We start from the raw sequence: 24,114 nt of genomic DNA on the forward strand, positions 1-24,114 counted from the left end.
TTTAACATTTTCAGTCACTTATCTAACAGCAATTTTTTACTGTTGGTAATAAACATTAGTGGGATGATGCAGTTTTGTCTCACATGATCACTGACGTGTTAAAATCACACCAGCGCATTATAAAAATGGTTTATTCAAGAAAATGATGAAAAACGTTACATTTTAGTGTTGAGTGTAAAATTAAAGGTTCAATAATTTGTTCATGAAAATAAAATAAAAGGTAAATCAAATAATTCTGTGCTAAGAATCTATGGAAAAACACTACCGGTAAAACGAACTATCTGCTTTCCCGGAAGCAGTCTACAAATGCTCTGGTAGAATTCAGCAACACGAGCTGAAATTACAAGTTGCATAATTACTTTCTAGAACCGCACACGTGCTGCTGTAGAACATTCAAAAGGCTGCTTAACTCCTTTACTTTTTCCGTAGAACTTACTAAACTCTTTTGCCAGCAGTACTTGCATATTAGAGTTAAGAAATGTAGGAGGAATGTTCGCATTCATCTCAGGTTTTCCTTGTTTGCCTTGGGTGGTTCATAAAATAAAGAGTTTCTATAAAAGCCAAGACCACAAATGGCAGGGAAGTTTTCACAATGCAGTAGTTTGTGTCTAGATGAAAGAAGATAAACGACTGGTTGCCGCATAACTGTTTGTAAACACCTTGAGGAAATTAAAAGGTGCATCAAATGTAATCTGCGGTTTTCCTCCTCTGATGAAAAGAAGGGAGATGGGTGTAGTGGATATGCTGGTATGGCAGGAAACATACATTTAAATTACCATACGTTGTTGCAGTAAAATGTAGTTATGAAACTGGTGGCAAATAAATTAGATGAATGCTAGGTATCTTAGTACAGCACTCTTTCAAGTATGGTGTGTATGCTGCATGAGTTGGCACGGATTTGGAGGGTAATTGTGGTAAATGTACTTATGTGGTTGGTTACAGCCTTGGAAATGAAACTGCACTCCAAAGGAGACATAAGCATTTTAGAAACCCAGCAGTGAATACTATATTAACAGATTGTCATTAAAAGATATCGAGGTGGCTGCAGAAGCAATGTGGCTTATATCTGGTCTCTTGCATCTTAAATGATTCATTTTAGTTGGCAAAGCATTGCTGCTGATTCAAAACAGTCCTTACTCACTTGACCATCGCTCTCAGAGGCAACAGAACATCTGAGTTAGACCATAGTGTGCTGTCAGGTGCACAACATCCCATCAGAGGTCAGAGTCATAGAGCTGGCAAGGCAATGGCTTCTAAGCAAGCTCCCTTCTCATTAGGCAGCCTTATCCCACAGAACCATTTGTTTTCTGTTTTACCATTTATTAGTGTGCCGTTTTACATTTTAGAAAAAGAATACCAGGATTTGGTCTCCCACATGTTTTTCCTAGCTTCTTCTGGTCCGTGATGCCAGCTGAGGTTGTGAGAACAATGATTCCAAACCGACGGGTTGGCAACAGATTGTTCTGCCACTTTTCCAGATCTTTCAGTTGCCTATCAAACCATGGACGTTTCACACCACACTTTATAGTCTGCCACTGATGTTCACAACAATTTTCCCAGCTCTGTTATCCTCCATGATTTCAAATTCACCAACATAATCTTCTTTTATCATTATTATCATTACAGCACGGCTTAATCAAAACCTGTCGATTTCCATGTTTTTCTGCATTGATGATACTTTACAGAGAATCTGCAAGAATATTAATGAGAACATTCATGCACACCTTAGTGGCAGCCCTACAATATGGCGGAAAAAGTCTTACCTCACTGAACCATAAGAAGATGGCAAGCAAACCATACAATACCCACGCTTGCAACTCCACTCTTTTGCTTTGCAACTACTAGTACCTTTTAGTCACAACCCCACTTCAAGGCAAGCAATGAAAAACTGTTGAAACTCGCACGTGCAAAACAGCAAGGTACTACAACGCAGATACCCGTATGACTGTTAATTCATTACTAAACATTACATTCGACGTATTGGCCTTCACCTCACTGACAAAACTCGATGAAATAATGCTCCTTGATAATAATCATGGGGAAATCGCACTGAATGCTCAGAGAGCACCAACAGTCCGAAAGCACTTCAAAACATGCAGTAGACAGTAAAAACACTCTACCTAAATGCTGATGAAATATGTATTTCTCAAATTATGATCTGGATACAATAGCAGAGAGTAGGTGGATCAATGTTCTTTGGCAAGTCTGGAAGTTATCTGGATCGAAATGAAAATGTATATTGAGAGACATTTACTATCCACCTGTATTCATCCGTTTTAGGAAAAAACAGGAAATGTTTTTATCGAAATGTGAAATATTGATTTTGAGGGAACATGTTTTCAAGCTCTTTACTCTATGCAGTTTCGGTAAGTGTAGGAGGCTGGCCTGGCTTATAGTGGGTACCTTGTAGTACTTACACCTTGTGCTAGGTTCAGTTATCCCTTATCAGTAGATTAGAAGTGTTCTACTAGCTTAGGCTGATAGAGGTAGCTATAGCAGAGCAGCTTAGGCTGAACTAGGAGACATGCAAAGCTCCTACTAAACCACTTATATCACTTAGCACTATATCACAAGAAAACACAAAACTCAGAGTTACTAAAAAATAAAGGTACTTTTAGGGACAATATGCCAAAAGTATCTCAGAGGATATACTCCCTTAGGAGGTAAGTAATATCCGTGCTTTAAATGGAAAAATAGAAGTGCAGGTACTCTGTGATAGAGTACCTGCTTGTTTCCGAGAAGTGCCGGTACTCTCCAATTAAAAGTATTACGTTTATCTTGAGATATGCCGGTACTCTCCCTCTCAAAATAAAAAAGTGCCGGTACTCAGTACCGGTGAGTACCGGCCTATTTAAAGCACTGAGTAATATACACAAAATATACACACAAACCAAAATCAGGTAAGTAAACAGTTAGAAAAGTAGTGCAAACACTGTAGAACACAATAGAAAGCAATAGAAGACAATAGGCCTAGGGGCAACACAAACCATATGCTCCAAAAGTGGAATGCGAACCAAGATACCCCACCCCAAGACCCTGAAAAGTAGGAGTAAAGTTACCCTACTACCCCAGAAAGACGGTAAAGTCGCAATAGGGGATTCTGCAAGGACAACAACTGACTGCAAAGCACTGAAGATGGATTCCTGGACCAGAGGACCTGTAAAGGAAGGGGACCAAGTCCAAGAGTCACGCAAATGTCCGGGGGGGCAGCAGCCCACTAAACCCCGGATGAAGGTGCAAAAGGGCTGCCTCCGGGTGGAAGAAGCCAAAGATTCGGCAACAATGCAAGGTGCCAGGAACTTCTCCTTTGGTCAAAAGATGTCCCACGGCGTGCTGGAGGATGCAGAGGTGTTTCCACGTAGAAAGACCGCAAACAAGCCTTGCTAGCTGCAAGAGCCACGGTTGAGGATTTTGGGTGCTGCCAGGGCCCAGGAAGGACCAGGAGGTCGCCCCTTGGAGGAGGAGACAGGGGCAGCACTCAGCAACACGGAGAGGCCACGCAGAAGCAGGCATCACCCACAGAAGCACCTGAACAGGCCTTCAGAAGATTAGAGCACAATGGTCGACTCAGCACAACAAAAGAGGGTCCCTTGAAGTCGGAGTCCAACTCAGCAAGTTGGGCAATGCAGGACATAGTGCTGGGGACCTGGGCTAGAAGGTGCACAAAGGAAGTTTTGCAAAAGTGCACAGAAGCCCTAAAAGCTGCAGTTCACGCAATACACAGGATTACTGTCTGTCGTGGGAAGGCAAGGACTTACCTCCACCAAATTTGGACAGAAGGGCCACTGGACTGTCGGGGACACTTGGATCCAGCTCCTGTGTTCCAGGGACCATGCTCGTCAAGATGAGAGGGGGCCCAGAGGACCGGTGATGCAGAAGTTTGGTGCCTGCGTTGGCAGGGGGAAGATTCGTCGCCCAACAGGAGAGTTCTTCTTGGATTCCAGTGCAGGGTGAAGGCGGACAGCCCTCAGAGCATGCACCACCAGGAAACAGTCGAGAAAGTCGTCAGGATAAGGCGCTACAATGTTGCTGGCAGTCTTCTTGCTACTTTGTTGCGGTTTTGCAGGCGTCCCGGAGCAGTCAGCGGTCGATCTTTGGCAGAAGTCGAAGAGGGAATTGCAGAGGAACTCTGGTGAGCTCTTGCATTCGTCATCTGAAGAGAAACCCACAGGAGAGACCCTAAATAGCCCTCAGAGGATTGGCTACAGAGAAAGGTAAGCACCTACAGGAAGGGTCTCTGACGTCACCTGCTGGCACTGGCCACTCAGAGGTGTCCATTGTGCCCTCACACCTCTGCATCCAAGATGGCAGAGGTCTGGGACACACTGGAGGAGCTCTGGGCACCTCCCATTGGGAGGTGCTGGTCAGGGGATTGGTCACTCCCCTTTCCTTTGTCCAGTTTCGCACCAGAGCAGGGCTGGGGGGGATCCCTGAACCAGTGTAGACTGGCTTATGCAAGGAGGGCACCATCTGTGCCCTTCAAAGCATTTCCAGAGGCCAGGAGAGGCTACTCCCCTCAGGCCCTTAACACCTATTTCCAAAGGGAGAGGGTGTAACACCCTCTCTCAGAGGAAATCCTTTGTTCTGCCTTCCCGGGACTGGGCTGCCCAGGCCCCAGGGGGGCAGAAACCTGTCTGAGGGTTGGCAGCAGCGGTAGCTGCAGAGAAGACCCCAGAAAGTTTGTTTTGAGGTACCCGGGCTCTATGCTGGAGCCCCGGAGATGCATGGAATTGTATATATTAGAATTGCATAGAATGGTATTGGGGTGGAGATTCCATGATCCTAGACATGTTACATTGCCATGTTCGGAGTTACCATTGTGACTCTACATATAGGTATTGACCTATATATAGTGCACGCTTGTAATGGTGTCCCCGCACTCACAAAGTCCGGGGAATTCACCCTGAACAATGTTGGGGCACCTTGGCTAGTGCCAGGGAGCCCTCACACTAAGTAACTTTGCACCTAACCTTCACTAAGTGAGGGTTAGACATATAGATGACTTATAAGTTACTTAAGTGCAGTGTACAATGGCTGTGAAATAACGTGGATGTTATTTCACTCAGGCTGCGGTGGCAGTCCTGTGTAAGAATTGTCTGAGCTCTCTGTGGGTGGCAAAATAAATTCTGCAGCCCATAGGGATCTCCTAGAACACCAATACCTAGGTACCATATACTAGGGAATTATAAGGGTGTTCCAGTGTGCTAATCATAATTGGTAAAATTAGTCACTAGCCTGCAGTGACAATTTTAAAAGCAGAGAGAGCATAAACACTGAGGTTCTGATTAGCAGAGCCTCAGTGATACAGTTAGGCACCACACAGGGAACACATACAGGCCACAAACGTATGAGCACTGGAGTCCTGGCTAGCAGGATCCCAGTGACACATATCAAACATACTGACAACATAGGGTTTTCACTATGAGCACTGGACCCTGGCTAGCAGGATCCCAGTGAGACAGTAAAAACACCCTAACATATACTCACAAACAGGCCTAAAGTGGGGGTAACAAGGCTAGAAAGAGGCTACTTTTCTACGGTAAGACCCTCATTATAAGTGAGCTCTAGTTAATCATGGGCCTGGTAACACCGAATATAACTAGTGGTGCATTATTACTGCAGCCAGTATTCCCAGGCGAGGTAATGCATCATCCTTTGCTGGGGACAAACCCCGAGGCCATGCCTGGCGGACTTTGATCCTGCTAAAGTGATACCACGTAAGAAGTCTCTTTGTAAGCCGTAATCAGGTAGCTTATTGCAGATGATGTCACGTTATTTAAAGAACGCCCCACCAGGAACAGCATCCTCTCTATTCAGCCAACTCTCTGTTACTGCCAACTCAGCCTCACAGTCATTCACCAACATTGCACATCTCACAAGCTAGGTTGCACCCAGCAACAAAGGCTTTACAAAAACATAAGATTATAACATCTCCTTTCCTCACAAAACAATAAATGAAAAATAGAACTAAAAAAAAAACTCTATCTTGACAAAATAGGTAAATTGTGTACACATTGGCCACATCCAACCTTTCCTACAAAAACGCCTGTATTCTGGACACACAAAGACTCCATCAATACGAAACCACAAACACCACTATACACTTCTACCACTGACAGGACTAAGGGAACATAACTTACACCCTCTTCTGCCATGGGAGAGAAGGCCTTACAAAAACAGCAGATTATAACATACAAGCAGTTGAATTGCACCTTTCCATGGGGAAAGAGGCGAGGTAGCACTGGTTTCAACATTTTATTATCCACAGCCTAGCAGTCTGTAGGAGTCAACTCGTGATTCCAAGGTAATACTAGGATCCTGTGTTCCTGGTATCGCTAGTACTGGGTGTAATGTTTTGAGTCTTTTTTCTGCTCAGTAATAACGAGAGTCTACACTTGTAATAGATTTATTAATGAACTGGTGTTCCTAAATGTATGCCACTGCTATCAACAGAACAATAACCACGTGGAATGTGGGATAACAGTGGAGGAAATGTTCTTCAAACCCTAGAGAAGGAGGCCCACAATACAATGAATAGACTTTGCCTTCCGATAAGATTATGTAACTTAATCTGCATCATTCTGTGTAGTTTCTGGTAGATAGTCTTACAGGGTCGTTATATAAGTCAGGAATATGTACCAGTGTTTGAATTTCCAAAACTGACTGTAGAAGCTTCTGTATATTCAAGTCATAATATACAAGAACGTTGATGAAAGGGGCCAATAGGACAGTCACAAAACAGAAAAAGGTGTGCTGTAAATGTAATATGCCTCCCAAGCAGTGTGCATTGCTGCTATGGCGCTTAACTACTTGCTAGCATTTCAGTTTTAATCCAAATTAGTACAAATTGTGTGTTTCATCCCTCACTATCCCTATTCTGCGTAGGAATTTACTCCTTCTTTTAAGAGGTACCAGGGTGTACGTATGAAACTGTATTCTGTGAGACTGCTTCTGCCAAAGCTTTGTTAATACTTGCATATGTTCAGGTTTATGGGTGTACACCTACGTAGGAAGAAATTCCTGCCCTGAAACACCTGCAACCCATTATGGGTAACAGATTTGTACACTTTTAAGTTTCCACGATACTGTGCACAAATCCATTTACGAGTACACATTATGTTGTTAATTCAAGTAATTGCATTCCTAAGGTGTGATATACATCTGTGAATTTGGCTCATAGTCACCAGAGCGGTGGCTCCAGTAAGGAAGTTTGAAGAAGTGAGGATGTGAAGGACGGCCTTAGCTCCTAGCCACTTAGCAGCTATTAGCTCTCCAGGAATGGGCAAATGCACCTGGCATATCAGGAACAGCCTTGACACCTCCTTTCAGTTGGATGTACCAGAAAGGGTTGCTTCTGTTCATCCACAGGACCCTCCTAGGCAGCCTGCCTCGAATCACAGTGGGGGAGAAAACTAGTTCTGACCTGATCAAGTGGGAGGAGAGCCCATCTCAATGAAGGAGACTCTAGGGAGCTTCGTGATACCCTGTCTGGTGTCAGAAAGCCTCTGCTAGTTAAAAACAGGGGCTCTTGGGTACGTTTACAGTAAAGCAAAGAGGAAGTGCCTCAAAGGGGGGTGAGGAGTACAAACAAATAATTAAGCTAGGGAGGCAGAATTTCTCCGATTACTGGCTACGGCACAGGATAAAGTTGACAAATCAGCCACCCTCTCCTCAGATCATCCCTAGACCTGAGGCGACTCCACCTGAAGAATTCCTGGAAGAAAGAAATCTCCTGGCTCCTGATGAAAGATTAGGCCTCATTCAAGGACTCCTGCCGGCATCCAGGTACTAGATTTTCTGTTGAGTGTTGAAGTGGTTGGCCTCCTCTTTGCCTGCACCTTGGATAAACTAAGCAGAAGGACTCCTGACTCCAAGAGCAGTCAACTGTAGGGATGGGTGAAATTCCCCTATTCTCATCTGTGCTAAGAGAGTGCAAAACTGAAGGCAGTTTCGCAGTTACTGCATCTGCCGGCACTGGATTGGAAAAAGAGGGGGATGCAGGAGAAATGCCCAGCAAAATACAAATCATTTGTTTCTGGCATTGAAAAAATGCAAGCAGTGAGGAATTCTATTGTGGTTTGGCACTATCGAGGATGGCCACTGTAAAAAACTTAAAGGTAATTACATTAATTTAATTACAATTGTCATTCCCTGAACATGTTTTTCAAAGAAACTTTCAGAGCAGGCAAGTTTGTGTGTGGCACCTGTCTGCCAAGAAGATCCTGCAGTGTGGTGCCTGCTTACCAGGAGAACCCAGGAAGACCCTGTAGCCATACAGACAGAGATGTCTTTAATGGGGAAGGTGCTTACAAGTGCACCTTAATGGAGTTAGCATCCAGGTAAATATGCCTTGACTGTCTGGAGGATTTTTACAGCCAAAAAAGTGACTCAGGGCCTGAATCAGAGTTTGGCGGATGGGTTACTCCATCACAAATGTAAGGGATATCCCATCCTCTGTATTACTATTCCCATAGGATACATTGGAATCTTAATACGGTGGACGGGATATCCGTCACATTTGTGACAAAGTAACCCCATCTGCCAAACTCTAAAGCAGGCCCTAAGTCTGAAGGTAAAACCTTGGACTGGGCCACACCAGAAAATCTAACTGACCAAAGAAGCCCTTTCCGTGGTTACAAAATTCAGATTTGTTTTGCTTGAAGCTTTTGATGCCAAAATCAGCAGCTTCAGCAGTAGCTCACTGACAATGTATCTGACTCTGAGGGACCCTCACCAGCTTCAGCCGTGGACCGGGCCCTGCTGTAGGATTCTGGCTTCCATTTCAGAGTTTATGTTCAAAGATTAATTATTTGACCGGGGTGACCTGCTTGGTATAGCCGACCTCCTACATCTACATCTTGCGCAATTGTGAACTGCTGTCTTTTAATGACACTGTGCTTTTTCAAAGACCCTTTTGCCTTAAAAGCTTAAAAATCATACCCGATCCCCCTTTATTCAATTTTAATGATTCTGGTGTCCTTTTGCTAATGAAATGAAACTATATTTTTCTAAATAGGTTTGGGAATTTCGTTGTGCTGTGTTCTTGACTTGAAATTATTGGTAATGCTTGAACATAATATGCATGTCTCCAGATTTTGCCTGCTGCTTGTGCCATAGCTAACAGGAGTTGAGCAGATATTTTCTAAGAACTATATTTGGCCTAACAAGATTGTGTTTACTGAATTGGTTGGGCTCAACCCTTTCAAATGAATAACCCGATTTCTTACAATAGTCTTAGTTATCACTTTTTTCATGACATATTCTCTAGGACCCATTTCGTAGATTTCTTGCCCAGGAACAAACAAAATGTAGATCTTGTGTTGTGTGGGAGAAAAGCCTTAGGGGCTGAATTAAGAGCCCCTAGCACCATCCTAATGACAAATTTGTGTCATTTATTTTTACGCTAATGTGGCGTTAGATGGTCAAAAATGCTGCACCATATTTACAAAGTGGCACAATGCATAGATTGCGCCACTTTTTTACCCTTTGCGCTACATTATGCCTGTGCCAGGCACAATGTATGCAAAGTGGGCGTTCCCCCATTGGGTGGCGGGGGGGCTGAAAAAATGGCACAAGGAAATATAAGAGATCTCCTTGCGCCATTTTTTTCAGCACTTTTAAAACCTGCTCAGAGCAGGCGTTAAAAGGGGGCATGCCATTGAATACAATGGGCCCCTATGTACCCTGCAGGAGTAAGGCCAACATTTTGCTGCCACTCCTGCAGAGTACATCAATAGTGTCAAAAATAATGACGTTATTGTCTCTACCCTGCGCCATTGTCTGCCATATTTTAAATACAGCGCACACATGGTGGCGGTAGGGGGCGCTATGGGGCGCAAGGAAAGTGGCGCTGCACATAGTGCAGCGCTACTCTTCTTAAATCAGCTCCTTAGAGTCCAACTTAGAGGGTTATCTGAGTTTACAAGGGCCTTCTGCTACCTTGGTGGTAGTACAACAATACGTTGAGTGAAGATTTCAAGAGCTCTTGTGCTTTGCCAGAAATGTAATAGTTAACAATTGTCAGGAAAAGTAAACAGGTTTTGATTGCTTCATCTTTGCCATGAATATTTAGCAGCCATACTTTACTTGACTTGCTTTTCCTTCGTGACCTTTTATATTTGGTGGATTTTTTTTTATCATACTTTATCTTTTGTGTAGTAATGTAAACTCTTTTTTTATGAAGTCAACATCATAGAAGTCCAAGAGAATTGGATTTCCTTGCTCTCCTTCTACTACTTTGTTTACTGGTTCTGCCATTCCTTATGAAAGTTCACTTCTCATTAAAATAGTTTTCATGGCTCTGCCAGATGATTCTTTCACACAGGCGGGCTATTCTCTGCCCTGACATGTTTAAGTCCCGACTGCATTTCTGTCCATGGTGACTTTATCGTAACGGCCTTGATGACAATATTTGACTTTTGGATTCACTGCTTTGTACAAATATTCATCAGGGTTCCTATGAAAAGTGTAGGAAAGATATTTGAATTTAAGAGTCTCACTTATTACTTGCTGACCACCAACATGAACACCTCCTCCTTGCATGACTGTTTTTTAAAAACTAAATGAATACTGCTTACAGTTACACACGGTTAGCGCCCAGCTAGCATACTAAAACCATATATTTATATATATATGTGTATATATGTATCTTTAAAGAATATTAGTTTCGTATGCTGAGTGAGCACGGCTGTTTATTGTCCAAAATGAGAGTTAGCGAATATTCGAAATTGTTGACACCGACAGTGGTCTCTTGTTGGAATATCTATCACGTGGTTGTTGAATTGGTTAGTGGTGAATGAGACTAGACTTCAGTATTCATTCTTCACAATAGAAAGCAGTTGTTCAAGCTAAAGAGGATGCTAGGCGAACACATAATGTACTGATGCTTTGCTGTATGTCTATTACACGATGAAGGCCTACAGCGTACGCGAGGGCTGAGTATCATTGTTTTCTCGAATGAAAAGGGCTGTGTGCCTCTTCTGTTCATGTGTTTTGGACTCGGTGGTCCACTTTTTCAAGGGAAATCGCCTCTTTGTTTGCTAAAATGAATAGACTAACAACTACAAATGTGGTCTGAACATCCGCAGTCGATTTTAAAATCATTTTGTGTTCTGCAGGAGCCTTTGTTCCCTTCCAAAGAGGAGGCTGATAAATTAATATTCCTGTAATGATTTTTAGCAGTGTGCTAACATTCTCCATGTGAGCCATATCTTTTTTATGCTTTCACACAGGTCATAGAAAAGGTAGAAATTACAGAAACATTGAAAAACCCAGTAATAGTAATGAAAAAACTCAATAAACTAAGGACTTCATCAGGGGCGTAACAAAGGCTCCAGCAGCCTCTGCGGTGCGGGGGTTGGGGCGGCGAGCTCCATGCGTCCCACTCAGCACACCACCTGGCCTGTGTGCCTCCAGAGGGGGGTCCATCCATGTTCTGTGCATGGGGGCCCCTTCCAGTTCTGTTACGCCACTGGACTTCATTCCTTGTTGGAGGGCAATCAGTGGTGCAAGTTGCACACCTGGTAAATACCAATAACTCAAGTGTAGGAAATTGGGTTAATGGTTGAGGGGGATGAAACCCTAATCAAGCAGGAATTACAATTACGGCCAGTGTGATGTCACAAGCAAACCCCAAAGTAACCTGTGTTTAACTCACTGGTAGCTTGGCACAAAGCAGTCAGGCTTAACTCAGAAGCAATGTGTAAAGTATTTGTGCAACACTTCAAACAGTATTAAAGTGAAAACAAACCAAAAGAAAAAATCCCCACCAATTTGGAAAATTAGAGGAGCATGTAATAGATTATTTGAGACCAAAATGATACAAATTCACTCCGTAGAACCGCAAACATGGAATTCCAAAGATTTAAGTAAAAATAGTGCCTAAATGCACAAAGTGCCATTTATGGTTATCTGCTCTCGCCGGATCTGGACAAAGTATTAGGCCTCTGAAGAGGTTTATTTTGCCAGGCTGAAATGGCAGCTTTAAACTGCACACACAGGTTCTACAATGGCAGGCCAGAGATATATTTAAAGGGCTACTTAAGTGGGTGGCACAATAAATGCTGCAGGACCTCTAGAATAATTTAATTTACAGGCACTGGGTGCATCTAGTGTCAGTTTACTAGGGACTTACAACTATTTTAAATATGCCAGTTGGGTGTAGGCCAATATCACCATGTTTTAGGGGGTAACCACACACACTTTAGCACTGTAGCGGTGGTAAAGTACACAAAGTCCAAATGACAACAAAAACAAGATCAGCAAAAATGGAGGAGTAAGGCAAAATGTTTGGGGGAAGGACACCATAAGGCTGACAGGTCTAAAAGTGAGGATTTCTAAATAACAGGTGTACAATTTACACACCTTGAATTGAGGTTTAACATACTAGTGCTGTACCCTGTTCTGAGGTGTTGGGCACTGAGGATAACAGGAGCCTCCTTTACCCAGACCTTTGACCTTTCCCTCATCCCTTTCTCCCCTTGTGTTACTCTCCTTTTTCCCCTTTGGTTCTTTCTGGGGTGACATAGTTTAACCCCAGATTCCTAGTTTCCTTGGATGTGTTAGTTACGATTTTACCTGTCCTACCACCTTTCCTACCATTATGGCGCCAGAGGAGCCAGTTACTGGCCCACCCATAATACCACCTTCTCACTAGCATAGGATTTCTTGATACATACATAGTTTCCTCTGCACCAAAGCCACCTCATCTAATTCCCAAGACTGGGAGGCTACTGGTCTTACAAGTGCAGGCATACAGGAATTAATTGGGTTTAGTTCACCCAAAATATCATTGAGTATAACTGCCTCCCTTCTCAAGGCTTCACTCGTAGCAAGGGATGATTCAAGCAGTCCATGTAAGGTCGTCTGCATTATTAGGAGGACATCCAACATCAGCAAAGGACCAGTCAATAGTGACTCAAAGTTTGCTGCAGAGGTTTCCAAAAATCCTGGGTCCCCACCGTGGAGAGACACGCGAGCTGTAGCTGCCTTAACTGCTGCTGTTCCCCGAGACAGTCCTTTCTCAGATAATACTGGGATTTTCCTGCTGTTCATTTTCTCCTCAAAACCCTCTGCTGCCTGACTCCTCTACTGAGCGTGCAAAATTATGTTCTGTCGGGTAAAACAAGCAAGGAGAAGTGGAAAGTTGGGGATGCAACATCTCATTGTTTTCCAATAGGTTCAGTGTCTCTTTTTTCAGGGAATCTAATAACTTCTGAGATCCATCTGATGGTGATGCCTCCTGAGTCACCCTCCCCAAGGTAGGTTCTTCCATAGACATTTGTATTTTGTAAGTTTGCGCTGCTTTTGCGTCAAAAAGCGGCGCAAATATGGAGCTAAAAAAGTATAAATATGGGCCAAAGTGTTTCTCTACAAAATCCTTAATTGAAACTGCCAGGGTTTTTGTGGAGTTTGCACATTTCCAGGTTCCAGTGAATGATCGAGAGTCACAAGACATCCTGACATAGGGGTGAAGTGAGTTCCAGGGCAGGAGTGTCTCTGGTCTCGGATATATTGACAGCCATATCATCACTTCCACTTTCTTGTTTTTTATGGAATGGCAGAGGTTTAACACCTTTTTTCCTGTGTGTGGGCATCCCTGGTCAACCCTGGCCAGTAATTTCCAGAAAAAGCTCAGACAATTTAAAAATGTAAACAAGAAGAAAAAGCAAAAGGCAAAAAGGGGTAAACAGCACTTTCAAGGATGGTTCACTTACCTCCGCCTCCAACATGCAATGTCTGTGATCGTGCTACGTTGCTGCTACCACCAACTACAAGGGCCAGGTTTCTGAAGCCCAACTGTTTCAGCAGTATACTTCAGGAGTAATGCACTTTTTTAATACTCCCACTTAGACTTTACAGCAGAATCAGGATACCCGGGCAATCTGGTAGCCCTGTGTTAAACACCCCTGGTCGGGGCTGAGCCGTAAAGCACTGGGGCTATAATCCAGGTTCCTGATGTCTCCAAGGCCTGTGCTCCAATGGCAGGGCTGTGCCGCACACAGCCAAGTGGCACAAATGGCACCCAGCAGTGTCCAGATCAAGAGGCCTGTATTGTGACACACCCAAGCCCCAGAGGCACCGGCACAACCACAGTTCTTCAACTAATGCATACTGATAGGGCTGCTTCATGCATTTTTAACTGCTAATAAAGCATAGAAATGAAAATGAAATGCATTTCATTCCGGTTTTCAGGCCTACATGTTAATGCTACACATTACATTTTGCACCCATTATTTTTGTTAATAATCTGATGATTTCTAACCATTGCACCATTCACAAAATATTTACATTTCTGTCTTGTCATCTGTTGAGTTCCCTCATTTACAGTTTAGGTTTTCTCTTTCGTTTAGCTTTTGACATTCCATATTAATTGTGTCATTTAAGTCTGCCTCTGTTCTTTTTCTTTTGCAATAGTACTTTAAATGCTTTATAGAGGCCTAGTGTAGTTAGTATGCAAACAATTACAATTAATGCAGGTTCTAATGTGGCTTTGAGGACACTTCCTCAAGCAGTTGTTATCCAGTTGCATATTGCTGAAAATTCTTTTCTGAAGCTTTGTGCAATACAAGTGGTTTCTAAAGGTTCTAGGTCAAGTTTGGTGTCTGAAATGATGTCTGAAATGTTTTGTGCAAATTCTCTTATCTTCTTACTCTTGTCTGGGATGTAAGTGCAACAATGTTCTGATTTTAAGAACAGACTCTGCCCCATGCAGCACGTAGTAAACCTAAACCATACCTATTCTGCAAAACCATTGATCTCACCTCTACTAGCTCTGGTCAGTAACTAATAAAACTCCTGATGTGCTTCTTGCAAATCTATCAACTACTGTAGAAAGCTTCCTAATCTTTTCATCATTCAGGATCACTCCCACTGCTGGAATGATTGCTCCAAAAATATCTCCCACTAACTGTGTTCCCTCAATCAAACGCTTGCTGTATCTATGTGCAGGTGTCAATGTAAACTATTGACATGATACATCTTCGGAAACAATAACCCTAAATAACATATACCCTCCCAGTCAACAGGTAGTTTGAAATATGCATTTTGTCCACAAATAAAATACTTTCCAGGTTTTGGAATTACTGGATCGTTACCTTGTAATATTTACTTTAAAGCAACACTGTATAATCTGAGTTAATGGCCCTGCCAACTCACCCACTATGGGCCTGATTTAGATCTTGGTGGTGTTATTGCAATGCCGTGTCAGTGGTGGATCAGAGAAGACCGTCAAGTTGATAGTCTTCTGCCTGCCGTATTTAGATGTTCCAGCTCTGCAAGCGGAGGCCTGGCGATGGATTGCTGACGGAGGGAAATGGCGGCGGGCCCAATGGACTTCTTACAATGGCAGTGGCTATGGAATAGAGGTAAATGAACCTTAGCCATATGTGTCCACCTGCACTACACACTACACAACATACTACATACACACCATCATCCATTACATTTCCAACACAACACAACCCATAATGTCGAAAACACACCTTGACATACATTCATGACACAACACAACACACACACACACCATTGACACTGCACCCACACATGACACAACCACAACATCTAACACAACTACATGCTCAGCTACACAAACACACACACACACAATCACAACTACACACATCACAACAATGTCCGCCACACAACAAAAACACACACAGCAACAGAAACACAACAAACACAACAACATAGGTCACACATGCAATTGACACACATACCGACACAACTATATCACCCACTCCAGGTCTCTCTGCATCGACCAGCCAATCCACCCACACATACACACACACATATAAATGTGCTGCCCCACATACACAACAGATAGCACAAACCTACCCAGACAGGTCCACTTGCACTGGACACCGTTGGCCGGTGTGACTGTACCATCATTGTGGTGCCATCATCCATTTGTCACTAAATGATGACACCACAAAGACAGTTGTTTATATGTGTGAAATGCGTGTTGTGCCAGTGTGTCCCCAGCCATGTTTGGCACAATTGTCATCCCAACATATGCATGTCACAATGATTTAAAAAAAAAAATACTGTGACATATATATGCCTGCAGATGGTCCCGACCTCCCTTGCTGTGCCCACCCAACGTCTCCTGCAATGCAGGTTCCCTACCTTTGGGTCTGGCAATAAGGGGGGGTTGTGTTTTCTCCGTGGGTCGGTGTCAGCAGTGACAGCCGGTTTTATCCAGTTGTGTTCATTCGAAGATGGAGTTGAATGGGGAAAAAAGGAGAGTTTTCACCCCTTTCCTCCCCAAACCACCAACTCAGAAGTGAAGGTCGGACTACCACTTTTTTATGGAAGTAAAGCATATCCAAATCTGCACAGTGGAAAAGGTACTAGGGGTCCTGCCGACATCTACTTTTCCTTCTCCCGCCATTGATGTGTGCGGTGCTTCTTGGGCGAGATTGCGGCTCATATGTTGGCTTTCATCCAAGAGACTGCCAATATCTAAATACAGACAGCAGACTGTCACAGCGGCAGACAGGTTTTCAGTTGAAAATTTGATGGCTGGACTGTTACAGTCAACATCTAAATCAGGCACTATGTCAGTTATTCTTCTGGCACATATGTTAAACCAGAAAACAAAGAATTGTGGGAGTCAGGAGTTATATTCAAATTCACAATACAACAAAGTGGGCAACGTCAGTGTCTGTATGATTTTTAGGTTTGTGTATATAATATGTGTATATAATATGCACTTTATGCTCTAATGCTTATATCAACAAAGTGCTGTAATGTATGAATCTCTATGAGTGTAATATCTCTGTAATTATGAACTATCTGTTCATGTACTGTAATGCAATCACACATTTATAAAAACTATTTTGTTGTATTGTGAATTTGTACGTAACTCCTGACTCTCCACAACTCTTTGTTTTCTACCATGTAAAATTTGCCATATTCCGCCTGATAATTCAATGTATTTTCACAATTACTGTTCCCTACATGTCATTTTCTTTTAAATCTTCTTTTAAAAACACATACTGTCACTTTGCGTCTATTACTTAGTCTAATGGCATGATTAAGAACTCACCGGAGAGGTTACGCCACCATAAGGGTGACGAATATCCTGGCCGCCACAATCTAAATCCCTTAGAATTGTGTCGGAGTAACCTGGCTGCCAAGTTCTTAGTATTTGCTATGTGTGTTCTTCTCTTTTCTAGCATAATTATAAACTCTTTCTTTAACCCCTTCGCTGCCAGGCCTTTTCCCCCTCCTGTGCCAGGCCTTTTTTTGGCTATTTGGGGCAGTTCGCGCTTAGGCCCTCATAACGTTTTGTCCACATAAGCTAACCAAGCCAAATTTGAGTCCTTGTTTTCCAACGCCCTAGGGATTCTAGAGGTACCCAGACTTTGTGGCTTCCCCTGAAGGAGGTCAAGAAATTAGCCAAAATACAGTGGAATTTTTTTTTTTTTATAAAATTGGAAAAAGGGGCTGCAGAAGAAGGCTTGTGGTTTTTTCCCTGAAAAGGGCATCAACAAAGAGTTTGCGGTGCTAAAATCACCAGCTTCCCAGCTTTCAGGAACAGGCAGACTTGAATCAGAAAACCACATTTTTCAACACAATTTTGGCATTTTACTGGGACATACCCCATTTTTACGATTTTTTGTGCTTTCACCCTCCTTCTAGTCAGTGACAGAAATGGGCATGAAACCAATGCTGGATCCCAGACACCTAATCATTTCTGAAAAGTAGACAACATTTTGAATTCAGCAAGGGGTAATTTGTGTAGATGCTACAAGGGTTTCCAACAGAAAATAACAACTGAAAAAAAAATATTGAAATTGAGGTGAAAAAAACAGCAATTGTTCTCTACGTTTTACTCTGTAACTTTTTCCCGCAATGTCAGATGTTTGAAAGCAATATACCATTACGTCTGCTGGACTCTTCTGGTTGCGGGGATATATAGGGCTTGTAGGTTCTTCAAGAACCCTAGGTACCCAGAGCCAATAAATGAGCTGCACCGGGTATACAGCAATTCATTTGCTGAAATATTAAGAGTGAAAAATAGCTATCAAGAAAACCTTTGTATTTCCAAAATGGGCACAAGATAAGGTGTTGAGGAGCAGTGGTTATCTGCACATCTCTGAATTCCGGGGTGCCGTTACTAGCATGTGAATTACAGGGCATTTCTCAAATAGATGTCTTTTTTACACACTCTCTTATATTTGGAAGGAAAAAATGTAGAGAAAGACAAGGGGCACTAACACTTGTTTTGCTATTCTATGTTCCCCCAAGTCTCCTGATAAAAATGATACCTCACTTGTTTGGGTAGGCCTAGCGCCCGCGACAGGAAATGCCCCAAAACACAACGTGGAAACATCCCATTTTTTGACAGAAAACAGAGGTGTTTTTTGCAAAGTGCCTACCTGTAGATTTTGGCCTCTAGCTCAGCCGGCACCTAGGGAAACCTACGAAACCTGTGCATTTTTGAAACCTAGAGACGTAGGGGAATCCAAGATGGGGTGACTTGGGGGGCTCTGACCAGGTTCTATTACCCAGAATCCTTTGCAAACCTCAAAATTTGGCTAAAAAAACAACTTTTCCTCACATTTTGGTGACAGAAAGTTCTGGAATCTGAGAGGAGCCACAAATTTCCTACCACCCAGCGTTCCCCCAAGTCTCCCATTAAAAATAATAATACCTCACTTGTGTGGGTAGGCCTAGCGCCCACGAAAGGAAATGGCCCAAAACACAACGTGGACACATCACATTTTTTCACAGAAAACAGAGGTGTTTTTTTACAAAGTGCCTACCTGTGGATTTTGGCATCTAGCTCAGCCGGCCCCAGGGGAGGCAGAAATGGCCTAAAATAAATTTGCCCCCTAGGGAAGCGACCCTTGTCTAAGGGGTCGCTCACTACCTCAAAAAAATAAAAAAAAAGATCCCTGGTGCCTAGAGGTTAAAGGCCTTAAAAACAAAATGCCCCCCCGGGAGCGACCCTTGCCCAAGGGGTTGCTCCCTTATGCCAATTTCCAAATAAAAAAAAAAACTCCCTGGTGTCTAGTGGTTTCTGTCCCCCTTGGGGGCAGATTGGCCTCATAAAAATAGGCCAATCTGCCCCGAAGGGGGGCAGAAATGGCCTAAATGTAATTTGCCCCCTAGGGTAGCGACCCTTGCTTAAGGGGTCGTTCCCCAACTCAAAAAAATTATAATAATAATAATAATAGGCCGATGGGGCAGAAAAGGCCTTAAAAAAAAATGTCCCCCCTGGGAGCGACCCTTGCCCAAGGGGTCGCTCCCTTATGCCAATTTCTGTTGTCAAAATAAATCCTTGGTGTCTAGTAGGCATTTCAAAAGCCGGATTGCTTTACAATCCGGCTTTTGAAACGCTGAGAGAGACTTCAAAGGGAATGAAATACATTTCCTTCCCTTTGAAGCCTCTCTCGCCCTCCTCCACGTGATTGGAAGAGAAATGCTTTGCATTTCTCTTCCGAGCGCGCTGGAAGCTGAGCTTCCAGCGTGAAGGAGGAGGCCTCTGTGACAATCAGCGTGCGATGTTCGCTGAAGTCACTGGGGTAGGTTGGGGGGGGTCGGGTGTGGAAGGGGAAGGGATTCTCCTTCCACCCACGACCGTGGGGTGTGGGTGGGGGTCACATGGGGGGAGCGCTAGCGCTCCCCCCGGTTCCCGGGTGCAGGACGAGGTGATCTCGTCCAAAGCACCCAGGAACCGGTGCCTTGGACAAGATCACCTCATCCAAGGCACCGTAGCGGTTAAAGGTCTCATCAAGAATGTCATGTTATTACAGTAAGCCTTAACAGAGTTAATAGTCTAATGAGGTCTAAAATAATGCCAAGATGTGTCCATTTCTTTTGCCTGTGGGGGTAAATTCATGCTTTTTTGGTAATTTAGGAAGAATCATGTCATAATTTGCATAATAGTATTCAAAGTATTGCTGCTTATAAACTAAACCGAACAAGTTCCAGAGATTACATAAGTCAAAGGAATATGAAGTTAAGTCTCCTTCTCCTGGGGTGAGGATGGCAAATGTGCGTACAGCTAACAATCTTTTGTAGTCATAGCTTGTGTATATTCCTGAACTAATCTTTAATAAACATTATTAGAAAAGTCCCCATCCCTAAAATCTACAAATGAAGATCTTAACTCATTCTCATCAGTGTCAGTGTAGTACTAATGTATGCAAAGACAGCTTTCTCTTTCTCAGATCAATCAATCAATCAATCAAAGGCATTTGTATAGCGCACTGCTCACCCGGAGGGTCTCAAGGCGCTGGGGGGGGGGGGAACGCTACTGCTCGAACAGCCAGGTCTTGAGTTGCTTCCTGAAGGCGAGATGGTCTTGCGTTGTCCGGAGGTGGATGGGGAGGGAGTTTTACATATTACTAATAGTAGTGCTATTTACTAGTATAATCAGTACAAATATAATGGCTAGCATAATCTTGCATTTAGCTCTGGTTAAGACACACATATTTGTCTGAAATCAGATTGCGAAGCAATAGGTGTGACGGAAAGTTTATATCTTTCTTCTCTTTTTTACAGCAAGTTAATTTTTCTTGTTTTTCTTTGTGATTCTTTATTAGTCATTTTCCTTAGCTTTATTTACAGTATGTCTTATTATAGACTTCCTTAAATCTACTGCATGTGCTTCTAAAGTGTTATCCTCACTCTTCAACAGCTGCCTCAGGCCTAGGTATTCTCCTTATTGTTCTTAGCAACTGTACTGTTTATTCTATGCAGTTATTTCAATGAGTTTGTCACAAATTGGCTTTTGCTTTGACAGTTTCAAGGGGGTTCAGGCAATACTTTGCAAAAGTCATAAAAATCTGATATTGGCATGTTTAGCACTTGACTCACATAATAAGTCAATTCAGGTGCTGAATATCTTCAGCTTGGTACTCTTAATCTTTTGGATCTCCTTGGTATTTGTTGATCTTCTTCTGTGTCACTCATGCCAATGGATTTGGTTTCTTCTGCGATTGTGGGAGGCATTGAGTCAACTGGCACACTCCATCAAAATGTCTTTCTATTGAAGAATTTTGGCCATTGAGCATTGAAAGTTCTCTCTGTCCTTGTTAAGGTGCTTGTTTCTTCTCTTGAATGTTTTTTAGGTCTACTTATACTGCTATTTCAGCTTGAGTTTCTATTTCTCCATGCTCTATGTCAAGAGCTCCAATGCCACCTCGTGAAATATATCCAAGAATTGGATTTCTTCACCTGTCTGTGGTTCTTCACCCCTTATTTCTCTCTGTTGCTGCTGTGTCTGCTCAGTCAGTACATCTTGTGATGGTGCAGTCACTAGTGGTCTGGGTTCTGGTTCATAGAAGAAGTCTTTATATAGATCTCTTCTTCTTTGAGTGTGTGAAACATGTACCCAGTTTGGTACTCTTGCATCCTTGACAGCAGTAATAGTAATCAAAATTATTTGGAAGGGGCCTTTCCAATGTGGCTCCAGACAGGATTTTCTCATATGCTTTTTAATCAGCACCCAATCTCTGGGGCTGGGTTCGTGACATTGGTCTTGATGAAGTGCTGCAGTGACAGCTTCCACCTGTTGAGAGACAGAATATACCACATCAGCCAATCCTTGGCAGTAATCGAATACCATGTCATCTGTTATGTTCACAAGTGCATTTGCAGGTACACTGGTAATCTCATTGCCCTTCGCAAAAGGATCTTATGGGGCAGTAACCTTGTTCTTCTGTGATGTGTACTTCTTATGCTCATCAACACCAAAGGTAAAGCAACAGGCCATTTCATTGAAGTGGATACACAGACGTTTGCCAATCTGGATTTGATTGTGCCATTAATTTGTTCCACTATTCTGGAAGCTTCTGATCTGTAGCTACAATGTAATTTCTGCTCTACTTACAATGCTGCACACATCATTTTAAGGATCTCATTGTTAACATGAGTTCCTCTATATGATTCCAGAGAAACTGGCATGCCGTACTATGTTACTAGCTTTCTTAACCGCAAATTAGGTAGGGCAAGTCTGTCATTTCTCCTTGTTGGGTAGGCTTTCACCTATCGAGTGAAAATACACACTATAAGCCTGACATATCTCAGCCCATTACAAATGGACATTTCAATAAAGTCCATTTGCATTCTTTTGAAAGGTCCATCTGATCTCCCTTCATGGCTCAGTGTAATTTCATTTTCCAGCATTCATCTGTTGGCAAATAACATAATGGTGACTGGGATCAACTGGAAGTATTCTGAATCTGGGATTAAACCAATGTTGCCCAAACAACCTGATCATGGAATCGCTTCCAAAATGTGTAGGGTCTTGAAAATGTCCTGGGTGGCAGCAAATTGTCTGGTAGGACTGACCTTCCATCTGCTCAAATCCAAATATCATTAGCATTTTTCTGACACCCAGCTCTAATCCAACCCTGCTGCTCTTCTTTGCTTATCTGTAAATACAGTCACTCTCAATTGGGCTGTCAAACTACAGGCTCTGGTTAGGGCAATCAATTCTGCAACTTGAGCTGAGGTTCTACCACAAAGCCAAGAAGCTTTAACAATTTTTTGAATTGTGCATACAGCACAAGCTACTCTCAGGCATCTCTCATTTGCTGCTCATACCCCATTAAATGGTTGTTTGTTATGTAACTACGTAATAACTTTATTTCGGTTGCATAAATATACCCATAAAAGTACACTTAAAAACACAGGATAAGACAAAGTCACAATAGAAACCACATCAAAATAACAGAGCCATGATAATTGTAGACAGCACAAGCAGCTTTCAAAAGGTAGTGGGTTGACTAGAGTTAGCCTAATTAAAAAGGTCAGAAATTACCATGGGCAGGATAAACATTTGAAAATTCAATACTAAAATAATGATCCAATATTTACAGGAACAAGAAATACATAGGCCTCGTGCTTTGCCCTACAGTAAAAAATAGCTAAAAAACTCTCTAAAAGGAGACATTAGTATAAGGAGAAAGTGACAAGTCACCCCCATATAAATATCTAAATGATAAAATATCAATTCTATCAAACTCTAGGCTGTCACTTTAATAACACCTCAAACCCCAGAGTGAGTTTGATCAGATAACAAACATTCTAGTTGAAGCTTCTGTTCTTTATGTACCATGCCCAGTTTAAAAATATTGATATTGCAAAAGCTATTAATTCACATGTCAAATCAGGGAATATAGAACGCCTCCATGCAATGACCATTTCCTAAGTGACTACAAATCGGAATGAACCACTTAATGCATGATCGAGTGTACATTGGATAAAAAGTCGGCCTCTGTTTCCTTAAATGTCGGGCAGAAAGGACATTTCCTTTAGATCACCTTTTTTTCCTCTCCATTTTGCATACAACATATTTAGGGGCAGGGACCCAATCCTAAAGTGGACATGCAGAGTTTTAGCTGTGTGGGGATTAACTTTTCTAAGAATGTTTTGTATTTTGGCATACACTTATGAGCTAAAAACTTGTCAATAAAACCCTTTGGGGTGGTTCAGGCCAAACGTCTGACAGCATATAATCCTAGGATAAACCCTTAATCTGAGTGCCCACATTTCTTCTCATATTTTCCAGGTCTTCCACACATCTGACAAATGTACGCTGAGGCAGAGCTTTTTATACACTTTGAGCCAGGGCATAGAACAATTTGTGTCAAGAGCGATCAAGTCCTTCAGGGCCATTCAGTATGAATTGAGCTCAGGGGCAGTTCATAGTCTTATGCAGTACTTTAGAACCCTTAATTTGGTGATATAAGCAACTTCCTGGATTTTCCAATCCCATCCTCGGGGTAGCATGCTATTTAGTAAATTAAGTAATGACCTTAAGATTCCTTTTTCCGTTCATATTAGCAAACTGGTATCACTATATCACTACAGTTCTGCCTCATAAAGTGCCCCACCCTGGGCTGCAGTTCTATAAACCTCAAGTACAGGTGACAATGCCCTACTGGAAGTGTGTCCATACTAGTTTAAGATGGCTGTAGAGCTATGCTGCAACAATGATTTGCTATTTGCCAGTTGAGGTTTCCAACAGAATTTATCAGAGTGTCACACCTAAATACTCAAAACTCATAACTCAAGCAATCAATGTCCCATCCACCTCCATTTTATTTTTGAATGTGTGGTGGGGGTTTAAGGCCATAAACTTCATTTTTTCTGCAT

The 24,114-nt window shown here is 42.6% G+C and overlaps 1 pseudogene; it reads right to left on the reverse strand.

The window, feature by feature from the left end:
• Positions 1 to 1,342: 1,342 nt before the first annotated feature.
• Positions 1,343 to 1,718, reverse strand: LOC138295365 (small ribosomal subunit protein uS8-like; annotated as a pseudogene).
• Between the last annotated feature and the right edge of the window lie 22,396 nt (positions 1,719 to 24,114).

This window comes from Pleurodeles waltl, chromosome 1_1 (assembly GCF_031143425.1).
Source record: "Pleurodeles waltl isolate 20211129_DDA chromosome 1_1, aPleWal1.hap1.20221129, whole genome shotgun sequence".
NCBI classification, from domain to species: Eukaryota; Metazoa; Chordata; class Amphibia; order Caudata; family Salamandridae; genus Pleurodeles; species Pleurodeles waltl.